This window comes from Argiope bruennichi, chromosome 6, assembly GCF_947563725.1.
Source record: "Argiope bruennichi chromosome 6, qqArgBrue1.1, whole genome shotgun sequence".
Lineage (NCBI taxonomy): Eukaryota > Metazoa > Arthropoda > Arachnida > Araneae > Araneidae > Argiope > Argiope bruennichi.
In genome coordinates this window covers 44,370,161-44,384,098 of record NC_079156.1, presented here as the reverse complement: position 1 = coordinate 44,384,098, position 13,938 = coordinate 44,370,161, and the positions used below count along the sequence as shown (strand labels likewise).

The following is a 13,938-nucleotide window of genomic DNA, read 5'->3' as shown; positions in this document are numbered from 1 at the left end:
TTAATAATCCAATTATATATAAGCCATTTAGTAAAAAAGGTATTCATTATCTTATTTTATTATGGATTAATATTCTATTGTACAGATTCAAAAGTTCATTCACACATTTCCTTTGTCATTCTTTTCCGTATGTGCTTATGATTATGAGATGTATGATTGCACGATTGTAATACATGTGTATGATAAAAGATAATAATGTTATGGCAATGTTACAGACAATTCATGAACATTAATGTTCAGAAAGTAAAAGATTTGAAGGCTTTAAAATGATAATTTTTATAAACAATTATTCGCTTATCAGTTAAGGAAAAAATGTATTACAACTTCCATTTGGAAGGATATGTATGTATTTAAAATTATTAAGAAAATCAAAGAATCAGTTCCCAAGTTTAACCACTGGTTCTATAACCCAAATTTTATTTCATATATAAGCTCATGACCTCTAGATATCTCCTTAGTTGTCATCTGTCCTCCCCCCATATTCGAAATCTCAGAAACACTATTTCACTGTATATTTTCATTTTTAGAAAAACTAATGGGAGTGTTACCCATTCCCAATCACAGCAACAATTTTTTACTTTTATTTCATATGAAAGCTGACTGTCTCTAAGATCTGTTATGAATGGAAAAATAATTATTTAGAAATGGATCAGGATTCTTGAAAGGAGCATTCGGCAGACTATGTCTCTTCCCAACATCTCCCTCTTTGATAGAAGTTTTAAAAATACTGATTCTCTGCACATTACGAATGAGGGAAAAACTTGATAGACTTCCCCACTTATAACCATTGCACTGATGTCGTCAATTTCTATTTTAAGATTCATGATCTTTAGTTATCTCATTTACATCATCAATGACTGCTTACTCCTCATCTTCCATTTTCAAATGATATTGCAGAATAAAACTTGACAGACCCTTCAGCTTCACTCACTGGACCGATTTTGCCAATTACTTTCTCCACTTTGCTTGTGTAGTTAGTTAATCAGAATACTCTATGTTGATTTTGCATACATAATTTTAAATAGTTCTTTATTTGAAGAAATAGGATTTAATTCAGCGTAATTGTTTGACATTACTAAATTTATATAATAAATATAGTGGATGGATACCTGGTCACTGGCTAGTATTTTTGGAAAATCGCAATGCAATGACGTTTTATTAAAATTAAAAAATAAAGTTTCCGAAAAAAATTCTAGAAGAATTTTTTATTAGAAAAAATAAAACATTGTATCACCTAACTGTAGAGCTTTTGAAAAATATTCATTATGATTTTTATATGGAATTAAATAATTAAAATATTAAAATGACACTTCTTTGTAAAAATTATTATACCAAAAAATGTAAAAATAACATCATGTTACTTTTTTTTTTTTTTACAAATAATTATTTATGGAATATTTTTAGTGTTAATTCATAAGCTTTGTATTAATAATAACTGGTTAGTATTTTACTGGTCAATGTTTGTATTTTTTTGAAATTGTAATGCAATGATATTTTATTAAAATTCAAAAATAGTACTTCCGAAAAAGATTGCAAAAGAATTTTTTTATAAGAAAATTTTTTTAAAAAAATGAGTCACGTAGTTGTAATGTTTTTGAAAAATATTCATTAGAATTTTTATCTAGAATTAAACATATTAAAATAACTAGAATTAAACATATTAAAATAAGACTTATTTCTAAAAATCACTACAGCAAAAAAAAAAAAAAAAACATACTTAATTTTTTTTACAAAATAATTAGCCACTGAATATTTTTAGTGTCAATTTTTAAGTTTCCTATTTGATCACAAAGTATTAAAGATTATACAAAGTATGTTATTTAACTTTCTTTTCACTCAGGAACCTTTGCAATTTGCTGTTGAAATAGTTCTAGAGATAGATATATTCTTTCAATCACTCACAAGACATGAATTTTATCTTTCTGTAAAAGGGTTCTGTGATTGGTTAATAGCCTCAATGTTGATGATGAAGAATCATACATCATTGTGAGATCACTGCAAATGAGATATTAATAATGTTGATCTCAACAATCTTTTTACTATTCGTGGCATTATAATTTACCTAAATCGCATAATTTCAGATTGAATGTAATTCCTTTCAGACTGAATTTCTTTTAACATAATAATATTCATAGGCTCGTATATAATTCGAAATTCAAATTCTTTGATGGAAGTCATTAAGAGCTATCTTGCTTAAAATATTTAATTGAAATCTTTAACAATTATTGATCCCAGAAAACCAGCTGATAGACAAGAAACGGCTAGTTTAAAAATATAAATTTAAAATAATTAATATTATGATTATAAACACACCATTTAGGATGAATCAATTTTTAAATGGAAAATGTTTTTTTAATATTTTATATATTTTTGATTCTTTTTAATAAAGGATACAATTTATAAATACCAAGAATTTTTATTATATAGTAACAAATATTGCCATTTTTTTTTGATGCTGTTGACTGCGATACTTTTTAAAGACAATACTTGTATCTTATTTAGCAAAAATTAATCGAAACTTGTGCTTTTTTTTTTCTGAAAAATGTCATCAAAAATCTAATGAAAAAATTAAAAATGATTATAACAATAAATATGATAAAATCTTATGAAAGCAGGTTTCAATTTTCTAATATACTTCAATAATACCTAAGTGTTTTAAGTCCTATTATTCATAGAATTTAACAATCACACAATTTATATTTTAGACAAATATTTAAAAAACTTAAAACTAGTCAAAATATTGACAAAAAATAATTTAACTTATAATATATAGCACGCGAAACCTCTGAAGGAAAAATGCTCACAGCTTTAAGCCTCTTCTAAAAACTTAAAAAATCAATATGTTGCTTTAAAAAGAACAATAAAAATAAATGCACTGATTTTGTTAAACAAAGTTCTTTGTGATCATAAAGGCATTTAACTACTTTTATTTTCTTGACATAAAACGTTTTAGAAAATTCCCTTTTTATACCTATCAATAAAAATTTAAACATTAAAAAAACAAGAAAGCCAAAAAAACAGCTGATCGTTTTCGGAAATTGTTTAGAACCTTGTTTTTAAAATAAAAGACTCCTGTTAGGAAAAAAAAAGTTTTGAATATTTTTTTTCTCGTAAGTTCGTCATCATAGATTAAAAAAAAATAACTATAATTTTCAAAATGAATGTTGAAGACACTTTTAAACATAAGAATCTTTTTTAGTGAAATAATGACATACTGAAGAAATGTGAAAATTGAAAAGTTGGAGAAAAATGCCATTTCAAAAAGGAAAGAAATTATTATAAACTGTTGACGCATTTCCTATTGCCTCGATTCCGATAAATATATTTCAGTACCAAAAAAATTATTTAAAATTTTTTCTTTAAAGATTTATATTAATTAGTAATTATACTTAGTATAAGTAGAGACATTAAATCGCAGAAAAAATCGCCTTATTTCTCATGGTTTATCTGCAGAATATTTGCTTATTACTAAACTCTCATTTTTAAAATGAATTCGTAAGAAAATAACTAGCTGATTATGTATTTTAAAAAGAATTCTAAACATTTGTTTTTTAAATAAAAAAAGGTTTAGTTAAAAAATATTTTACATTAAATGCAAAAAAATGCCAATAAAAATGTTTTAATTAATTAACATTTTTTCCTAATACAACGATTAAAAGTGCATTTTTTTTTCGTGAATGATCGTGTGGTAACAAGTAACAGCAAACGATTTTAATCTCTTAAAAGAATTCCATACTCAATTTTCTTATATCGTTGTTTAAAAGTAATGTATTTTGTAGCAGAAAAAGAAGTTCTATAAGTAATACTGAAAATAATGTTTCTAAAAATATTGAGAAAACTTTAATCTTTATCGTTTTTTCTGTTACGTAAATCCTTAAGTAATGTGATTTTTGTATAGATGTTTTTTAATAAGTCAGCTATAAAAAGCGCAAGGTAATTTTTATGATTAATCATTTTATAAGAATTTTAGTGATACAATATTTCATGATAGTAATAGAATATTGTTTCTTATTGATATCTATTCATTTTTCTATGTGAATGTTTAAATATTATTGTATCCCAATTTTTGTAAAAACAGTTAAGATTAAGATAACGATTTTGACTCTTTGGTTAGTCAGAATTTTACATTTGGATTTATATGCTTGGAACATTAAATTTTAAAATTTCTTCAGTGATTTAAAACATTATTTGCACTTTTAAACAGTTTCATACGAATGTAAGACCATGCATTGGTTTCTTAAGGATAGTATTTCTTAGAATATATTTATAATTGGTGATAATTAATGTAAAATATGTGACATAATATTTTAAAATTACTGCACTTCCTTGTTATTCTGATTATAAGTGTGAAATAATCCAACAATTTCCTCTCAATTTTAATACAGTTATGATTATTTGTTCTTTTGAAAAAAGCAGGGTTTTTTTTTCTTATTTAATTTTCTTTTTCCAATTTTAATTGCTTGTCGAATTAGTTATAGTTTTTATTTTACCAGTATTATTGCCAGAATGTAAAGAAAATTATTACCAGAATGTAAAATAAATCTACTTTGTGACCAATGCATACTATCAATCGCAAAGAATTCTATAGCTAAACTTTCCTGGAAAGAGAAGAACTTGTCTATCAGTATTATTATTCGAATTAATGTTGAATTCATGCTACTATTAAAATAATAATTAAAACGCTAATAAAAATTTAGTATTCTTCTTCAATGCCATACTTTTATAACATTCAGCTAAAGACTGAAAAGCAAAAACACATTTAAATTTTATTTCCAAAGAATTCTGAATATGTATCCATAAAATTTCATTATCTACAATTAGCATTAATTTATCTAAACAATTATTTAACAATAATAGGAGAAATTAATAATTGAAAGTAACTTTTTTGCTTTTATTACATATTTTAAATAATATTTTATTCTATATATTAAATAATTTTGTTATTAAATAATACTTCCCTGTTTTAAAAAGTAACGCAAGTAAGAAGTATTATCTATTATTTTTATAACTTTCAGAAGATGCATACTTATGAAAAAGGTTCTTTAAAAGTTACAAAAAAATAATTTGAGTAACTTTATTGCTGAATTATTGTATAATTTCATAATTTTGAATTTATAAATTCCTCAGTATATTTAAAAATATTTAATAATGAATACTTTAAATTATTAAAATAGCTAATTTTCTTGTGAATTTATAATTTCAAACCTAGAATTACTATTGAATTTTGAAATTTACAGAATTTGATAACGATACTCTAATTTCAGATACCCTGTTTCAAATACTGAAAATTGTATTAAATGTCTTTTTTTTAATTCTCCGGAATCATCCTTCTCAGTTTGTGAGACAAATTTTTAATTGCATATTTTGTAGTATGCGATTTTTGACAAAACTGACTCTTCATAGGTGACGCAAAGTTGATAAATGACACACACACACACCTTGAACAGTGCACAATTTTTATATGCCGGAAGTTGAGATATATGATTGAGATAAAAATATTTGTTTTGGGTATGCTGTTTAGTAGGTTCGTTGTTTAACTGATTTTATTCAGTTACTTTTAAGTTTATTTACTGTTGTTCAATAAAATAATAAATTTTGTCCTTTAATGAAAATATAATAATCGAAATTTATTGGATTTTAGAACCAGCTTCAAAGTATTCCTTTTTTTAAATTTACTTGCTTTCGCTCAGAATTCTAGAAAATCCTAAGTAGATACATTTTTCGAAAACTGATTATCATATTATATGAGTATACTGAGAACGCCCAATGACTTCGAATTTGTTCAATTTTCGAAAGGTTCGTTCTAAAGATTCTATAGTAAAAAAAAAAGTAAATTGTCATTTACGTTTTTATTAATTAATATTGTATGTAAAAAAAAAACACCCTCGTGTTTGTAAAAAGAAAAGAAAAAAAAGACAAATTTGGTTTCTATGATATAAACTAGCCAATTAATATCAACATCCTATTATCAAATAGGAAAAGTAGGTAACAGCCTAAGGATCCATAAGTATAGGGAGTCACAAAATATTTTCCCGATATTTTAAGGATAATCTTAATTCTTTCATTTGATTTACCACAGCCCAATATTCGGAAATATTCAAATTATAACCAATTATCTCAAATTTATGTATATGAAGAATTCAGATTTCCTTTGAACAGATTTTACTCAAAATTTGAAAGAAATCTGCAAATTTGGTGTAAAGACCGTATGCCAAATTCCAACGGTCAAGCTCAATCGTTTTTTAGTTATCTTTGTCACAGACAGACGGACAAATGGGTATTTTTCAAAAAAAAAAAAAAAATGAATTTATGGAGGTCTAAAACGTAAAAATTCGTCAAAATCTCGAATTCGAATTTTTTGACAATTATTATACTTTTAATATACGACGTATACGATAAAGTACATATATTTATAACATATATATATAGCATTTTTAATAAAACCATTTAAGTTAGCAACTGTCAGTATGAGCACATTTGGTAGATCGGAGAATGCAAGGCGATATTCCATTACATTAGCATCTGTGATCCTAAGCTTGAGTTTATCAATATCTTCAACCGATATTGCAAACATTCTATTCTTTAAGAAATCCCAAAATTGAGAATTGAACAACAATAGCCCCGTAGCATCAAAGAATTTATTGATTTTTTTCGTCGCTGACGCCATTTTTATAACAATAGAATGTAAAATAATAATTTTGCCTTAATTGTACTATCTGTTGAACTTACAAAATTATAAGAACACGACTATTCCATAGTAGACATTTTATAGCATTTTATTTAATAATTCTTTCATAATCATTTTTAATAATTGAAGAAAGACTTTATTATTACCCTGTATGTGTCAACTTGTTGACACATGTGCTGATATAATCATTCCTTAAAAATAATTTTATGTCATAATTACAATACTGAAAAAAAAAATCGTTTATTGAATGAATTTCTAAAATTTTGTGTTATAAATTCATGCAGTTCCATTTTCTTTAATGTATCGTTGTATTTTATAGTTATTTTTAAATTTTACTATCTCATTTTCCGCTTACTGGAATAAGAATATTCGTTACCATTTCACCTACATTGAAGTACGGAAACACATGGCACTGCTTATTTACACCCTCCACTTAGAGCAGCTGAATTTTTACTACTGAAAGATGGAGTTACCCTTTGAAAACAGCGAGCACCTCTCGGGCCTCCGACGAAAATCAAGGACAACTTTTTTGAGCACATCTGTCCCACTGAAGAACGGATGTGTGTCTGGTAGTCATGTTGCTGCTGGCTTACAGAGGATTTGTGTATCGCCAAATTTCTCCTGTGTTAACAGGTTTTAAGGAGCTGCCATGGATAATAAGTTCAATTATGGAACAAAAGGATTTGGAAATGAAACTGTGATTAAGCATTCAAGGTTGTGATGGTTAAGGATTGACTTGGAGAGGATGTCAAGAGGATTTGCTGCTAAAGATTTCAGAGGTAAGTGGTAATAGTCGTTTTTAGTTTTAGTTTTGAATAATTGTTTATCATTTAATTATTCAAAGTTGTGTCGTCAGAGATATTAGTTATCTTCAAATTAAAAAAACAAATGGCGAGGATCTGAGAAAAAGCTTGAAGTTTCAATTATGTTGTACCGACTTATGGCAGTGATGGTGTTTAACTAATTATTTTAAGGATGGATTACTAATTATTTTAAGGTTAATTTGCAGCTTTTTTTTTATTAAAAGCGGTGCTAAATTGTTTTTTAAAAATATCGACAAAGGAAAAAGAAAATTGATAATATTTACTTTACTATTTTTTTTTATCTATCTTTAAAATTAATTTTTCATCTGGAAAATTTGAGATTAAAACTATTTAAAAGAATTTTAATTCAAAAAAAAATTCAAAATAATTGTACACATAAATTTTCTGGAATCTGCATACCATGTTACAACTATAATAGGACACCTTGTTTAAAAATAAAAATAAAAATATATATTTTTTAATATTGCTTTTCTGAAGGTTAAAAAAACCCTCGAATTTCTTTAACTTTAAACGGAAGTGGATACAATATTCTGATATAAAATATAAAAGGATTATTAATATTATACAAGATTTTTTTTCAAGAAATTATTTAACCAAATATTGTGTACATGTTTATTACATACTTCCTTATTTTTTGTTATATCATAAATATATATGATAAAAATGCTTTTTGCCCCCCTTTTTTAGAATTTTTTTTATTTAGCTGGATACACTTCAAATCGTCATCAATCTTAAATTATATATTAAATTACCTGTAATAAAACTTTTACAAGAAAAAAACTATATTAAATGTTAATTGACTTTATTTTAATTAATTAACTAAAAATAAAACTAAGAAACTCAGTAACTTCCCCCTTCAAAAAAACAGCTTTAAAAAATTTATAATAATAAAAGAAGTTTTTTTCTGTTTGTTGAAATTTCAAAGAACCAGAACTTTCAATTTGGTACTAAAAAATTTGTTTAAAAATGTTTTTAAATTGAAAAGAATTTTTTCTTAAAAAAATTGAACGTTATTTAAGTTTCAGAAAAAAAAAATATTATGTTTTTTTACTGCTTTTTTTCTAGTTTTTGAAAACAATTTCTGCAAAACGTTGAATTTCAAAAATGATTACTACATTATGTATACATTTTCTTTTCATCGAAATTTTCGATAAATTTTAAAAACTCATATAATAATTTGTGTGCATTATTTATTTTTATTGTTATAACATGAATAATATAAATTTAACATGAATAATATATTCTTCAGTTCTAAAGTATTTTTTGGTTGAACATTAATTTTGTAAAATTTCTTTCTCCTTTTGTAAATTTCGTTTTAAACCGTTTTTGTAGAATTTCATTTCTGTTTCGCAATTTCTGTAATACAAGAGAAAAAAAAAATCATTCGATATTTTCGCTTTTCAAACCGTGTAATAAATATTTTCAGATCATTTTTATCTGTATTAAAAAGAAATTATTCTTTCATATCAAATTGAATCTTGTAAATTTTTAATGACTTTACTTATTTTTAATACATTCAGTTAGTATGCATTTGTGTTTAAAATATTTTATTAGACAGTTTATAGTTTATTTATGTTAAATATTTTATTTTATTTACGCAAACGCTTTTCAGCTGGCAAAGAATTTATTTCCTTTTAAATAATAAAAATAGAAGATTGCTTTAATTTTCTAGCTGCTTTTGTTTTCTATATCTAACTTGGTAACTAATCCATTTGAATTCTATCTTGAGAGAGAATTGCCACGGAAGTCTCCATTTGCATTTTCCCTTCTTTTGCATTTACTTAATCGAAAAATCATTGAACATGATTTTTCACAGAGAAATTTTCGTTGGATGTTTCTTTTCAATTTTATGATTTGCAAAGAATCAAAGGATTTTGTTTCTTTTTATTTGATATTTTATAAATTTTGCTATCTTTTTATTTTAATCTGCTACCGTTTCAATATTATGATAAAGATTCTGCTTATTTTCATTCTTATTTTGTGCGTTCTGGGTCTCAGAAAATAAACGTTAATTGAAATACTTAATCAATATTTTTCCTTATTTGGTTTATTTTGGCTGCTTTTCTTAGGGAGGGGGGTATCATGTTCTAATTTCTTTTCCCTTCTTTTGAATAGTTTAAATATTTATTACTTCTTACATTAGAAATAAAATATCTCAGAGATGGTGAGACGCAATGGTATTGAATACGATCATGATGATAATTATTTAATTTTTCATAGTAATAAATGCCAGTATATGGCCATATAAAAATTTCACTAATTACAGAAATATTATTAGAAGCATAAAATGCGTATTTTGTACTGATTTTAAAAAATATTTTGGTTTTATTTTCGATATTTGATAGAAGTTTGAGAAAAAGAAATAATTTTATATTTTTCTCAAGATAATTATTCGCTAGATAAGTGCAAGTTATTCTTTTTCTCCTCAAATCTAAACTCATTTTTAAGTTCATCTTTAAAGATATTTTGCAATAATACTTTTTTTTTGTTATTTTTCAATTCAAAATGCATTTCTATATATTTTTTGTTATTTTTAATGGTACTTATTTTCCATAGATTGTAAAGTATAAATATATGTTTATTTATTTATTTTATTTTTTAAATTTATTTAAAACTTTGCCTAAATTTTGAATTTAAAGTTGCTATATTTCAGTTTTTTAAAGTTTTGCGGAGAAGTCTTTCTTTTTTTTTTGGGGGGGGGGTGATCACAGAAATAATTTCCTGACTTTTTTTTTTTTTTTTTTAATACTTTTTGGTTTAGAACCTTTTTTATTCGAAATATAAGCATGAAACTCACTTTTTAAAAAAATTTATAACCGAGAAAGTTTTGTTGAAAAATCCATTAAGGGATTAACTTCCAAATTGGATCTTAATTCTAAATTTATGTTGTTTCAAATATTCTAACATTTTGATAATTTCGAATTTGTTAAAAAAAATACAACCTCTAAGACAAATATTCAGAGTTTTGCTCCTCCTCTCGCGAAAGCTTGTTTCTCTATGTTTAATTATTTGAGCAGTATGTGAATTTTTAAGAGAACAGTTCTTTAAATGTTTTCAAATGAAAATGAAACACGGTCTTATAATTATACTGTAAAATAAATTTGTCATCAGAGGAGTTTCTCTTAATATCATTCATGGATTTCAGAGTAAAATGTTAATCGCAAATGTGGAAAATCAAAATAAAATTGATATCGCATGCTAGCTTACTTTAAGATTAAAATCATATAATATAGTAAATTAATCGTTGTTAATTATTAAGTCCTTTCACTCTTAATATGTCTGAAGCACATTACTTTCGAGCTATATTTTATCTCTCTTGAAAGAATGCACGATATGAGTTTACTTTCTTCAAAGTATATATTGTGATTAAAGCTTTTCTTTTAGGAGTAGTTATTAAAATATTTCAAAGGTTTGTAAAAAATTTTTTTTGTCTAATCTTATACTACAGTGCTCTATAAAGCATCGTTTTTAAAATTCTGCCATTACTTTAAAGTGCTATTAAAATTCATTGTGGCCACGACATTTCAACAATTTAGAAATAGGTCAAATGTTCTTCTCATGTAAAAACGTGCATGATTTTTCCATAAACAAAGTATAGCATGAGCCCTTGTTAATGAAAATACAATGGATAGATAATAACGTAACTGCAATACTGTTGTGTACTGCAATAAACGTAAACATATGCAAACTATTAACATTGTAGTTGTAATGATAAAACTAAAGTATTCTACTTGCCTCTAAAATATCTATTAAAGGAGTTAAAATTTCTATAAAATCCTTTTACATTGATCATATATATAGAAAATACTTAGAAATCAAAAGTACTTAATCTCTATTGAGAATAATAATTTTCAAGTTTCAAAATGGCAATTTGAAAGATAATAATAATTTAGCAGAGAAATTTTTTTTAAATATGTTCATGAAATTTTTGCTTAGAAAAATTTAAAAATAAAATTAGTAAATAAATGCAATAGGAACAGAATATAAGCATGAGTGATGCATAAAAAAATACCGGTCTCATAAATAGTTACAGCTTTAGAAGCATTTCTGAAGAATAATTTCAGAAGTGTTCATGTAAATATAATCTATTTTAATAACATATTTCTTGCATTAAATAAGAAAGAGAGAGAGAGTATGAGAAAAAGAATCATAAATGGATACAAAGAATTCTTGTAAGAATTTCTAATTTTTTCTAGACATTTTTCCATAAAAATAAATAAAAGGTAATTAATTAGATAAATAAAATTGCTTTCTTTTTATCCAATTTTTAATATGCACACCTTTAAACGTATATTTTATGTTATTAATAATATGTTTACTTATTTCGGGAAGTACAAGGCGAGCTTAATACTGTAATAAAAAAGTATAGAAAATATTACCATAAAACAAAAGATATCACTTCATTAGTCAATATTTATTGCATCTTTTTTCTGTGTAATTTTTGATTGCAATACATTTTTGCCAACGTATACCTGATCCTCAAAACATATTGTACCCAGTTTTCTGATTATACAGAAGTAATTTTAACCGAGACACTTGTTCAATTTTTTTTATCAAAAATTTAAAAATAATAAAGGAAATGTAAAAAAGTGCAGTGCAAAACACATGAATTATCTCGTAACAATTCAGGCCATTTGTTACGTTTCCTGTGAGAGAGAGTATGAGAAAAAGAATCATAAATGGATACAAAGAATTCTTGTAAGAATTTCTAATTTTTTCTAGACATTTTTCCATAAAAATAAATAAAAGGTAATTAATTAGATAAATAAAATTGCTTTCTTTTTATCCAATTTTTAATATGCACACCTTTAAACGTATATTTTATGTTATTAATAATATGTTTACTTATTTCGGGAAGTACAAGGCGAGCTTAATACTGTAATAAAAAAGTATAGAAAATATTACCATAAAACAAAAGATATCACTTCATTAGTCAATATTTATTGCATCTTTTTTCTGTGTAATTTTTGATTGCAATACATTTTTGCCAACGTATACCTGATCCTCAAAACATATTGTACCCAGTTTTCTGATTATACAGAAGTAATTTTAACCGAGACACTTGTTCAATTTTTTTTATCAAAAATTTAAAAATAATAAAGGAAATGTAAAAAAGTGCAGTGCAAAACACATGAATTATCTCGTAACAATTCAGGCCATTTGTTACGTTTCCTGTGCAAGAATTTCCTTAATAATGTCTAACTGACGGCAACCACTAAGCACCTGTTTTGGGATTTGATCGGTGAATTGATACGCGTTATCAGCGGGTGGGTTACTACAACGTGATTTATTTATGTTGCTTTCTCTTTCTTTAAACATTTAAGCTAATTTAAATACCCTTGTTTTTTGTAAGCTTGCTATCGTTAAAAGTTTTTAAATTTTTAAAATATTTCTGTGGCAGATGTTTTATTGCGGGAACAAATTTTAATTTTAACAAATTTTTAAATTCAGTTACAATCTTCATTTTCAAAAATAGACAATTTAAGACTTTTATATTATTAAAATGAATTTTCTTTTCAGATGATAGCTTGAGTAATGCTAGATTTTGAATAATTCAGAAAAATATTTCATAAAAGTTTGCAGTGTGTGTATATATATATAATATGTGTGTGTGTGTGTGTAATGAAGCATTTAAGATTTTTTCGATCACCATCGTACATCATTCAAAATTATATCATCTGAACGACATATCTGCTTAAGAATATTTTAAACTTAACTAACCGAAATCGTAGTCTCTAAATTATTTTTTTAACCCTTTGTAGGGCCGTAGGAAGTATGCTTCCCACCAAATTTATCAATCTTTGTATGAATTTATGTAGGTTGGCATCAGTTCTGACAAATTTTTTTATTAAGTCAGAAACTTAGATGCTTCAGTTCTTTATCTTACACAAAATGATGTTTCTTGATTTGTTACTTAATTATTAATTTACCAAATTAATTAATTAATCAAATTAAATTTATCTAATAAGCTAAATGAATCCCTTTTCTTATTCTAATTTCAAGCCTAAAAATATTTAAACATAATATGACTAGAAAAAAATGGCCCTTTAAAGGATTAAATTAAAATTAGCCCCAAAATTAATTACTAATTAATTAATCAATTACTCTAACTACATGAAAATATACCAATAAAAGAACACTAATTACTGAAATTAACAATTAAGTTAACATAAAAATTACAGGGGAGAAGTTATAAATTCTCACTGATAAAAAGAAACTGCTTTATACAATACAAACGATGATTGAATCCACAGAAAACCTACTAAACATGGCATTTATTTTAGCTTGTGCAGTTTCTTCTCAATAAGCATTTTTAAAACGTATTTTTTTTCTCCAATAAGCCATTGATAAGCTGTAAATACCCAAGTTGATCAAAAGTAGGAGTAAGCAGAATATTAAATATGTTTATAAAACTTTCACAATGTC

General features: G+C 25.0%; 1 protein-coding gene across 1 annotated transcript in view; it reads left to right on the top strand.

The window, feature by feature from the left end:
• The first annotated feature begins 7,435 nt into the window (after positions 1-7,435).
• LOC129971084 (zinc finger protein 13-like) overlaps positions 7,436-13,938 on the top strand; it is a 207,038-nt gene continuing 200,535 nt past the window's right edge. The window contains exon 1 of the mRNA XM_056084557.1: positions 7,436-7,467. The gene's annotated coding sequence lies outside the window, so the exon portion shown is untranslated. The remainder of the gene's footprint in view (positions 7,468-13,938) is intronic.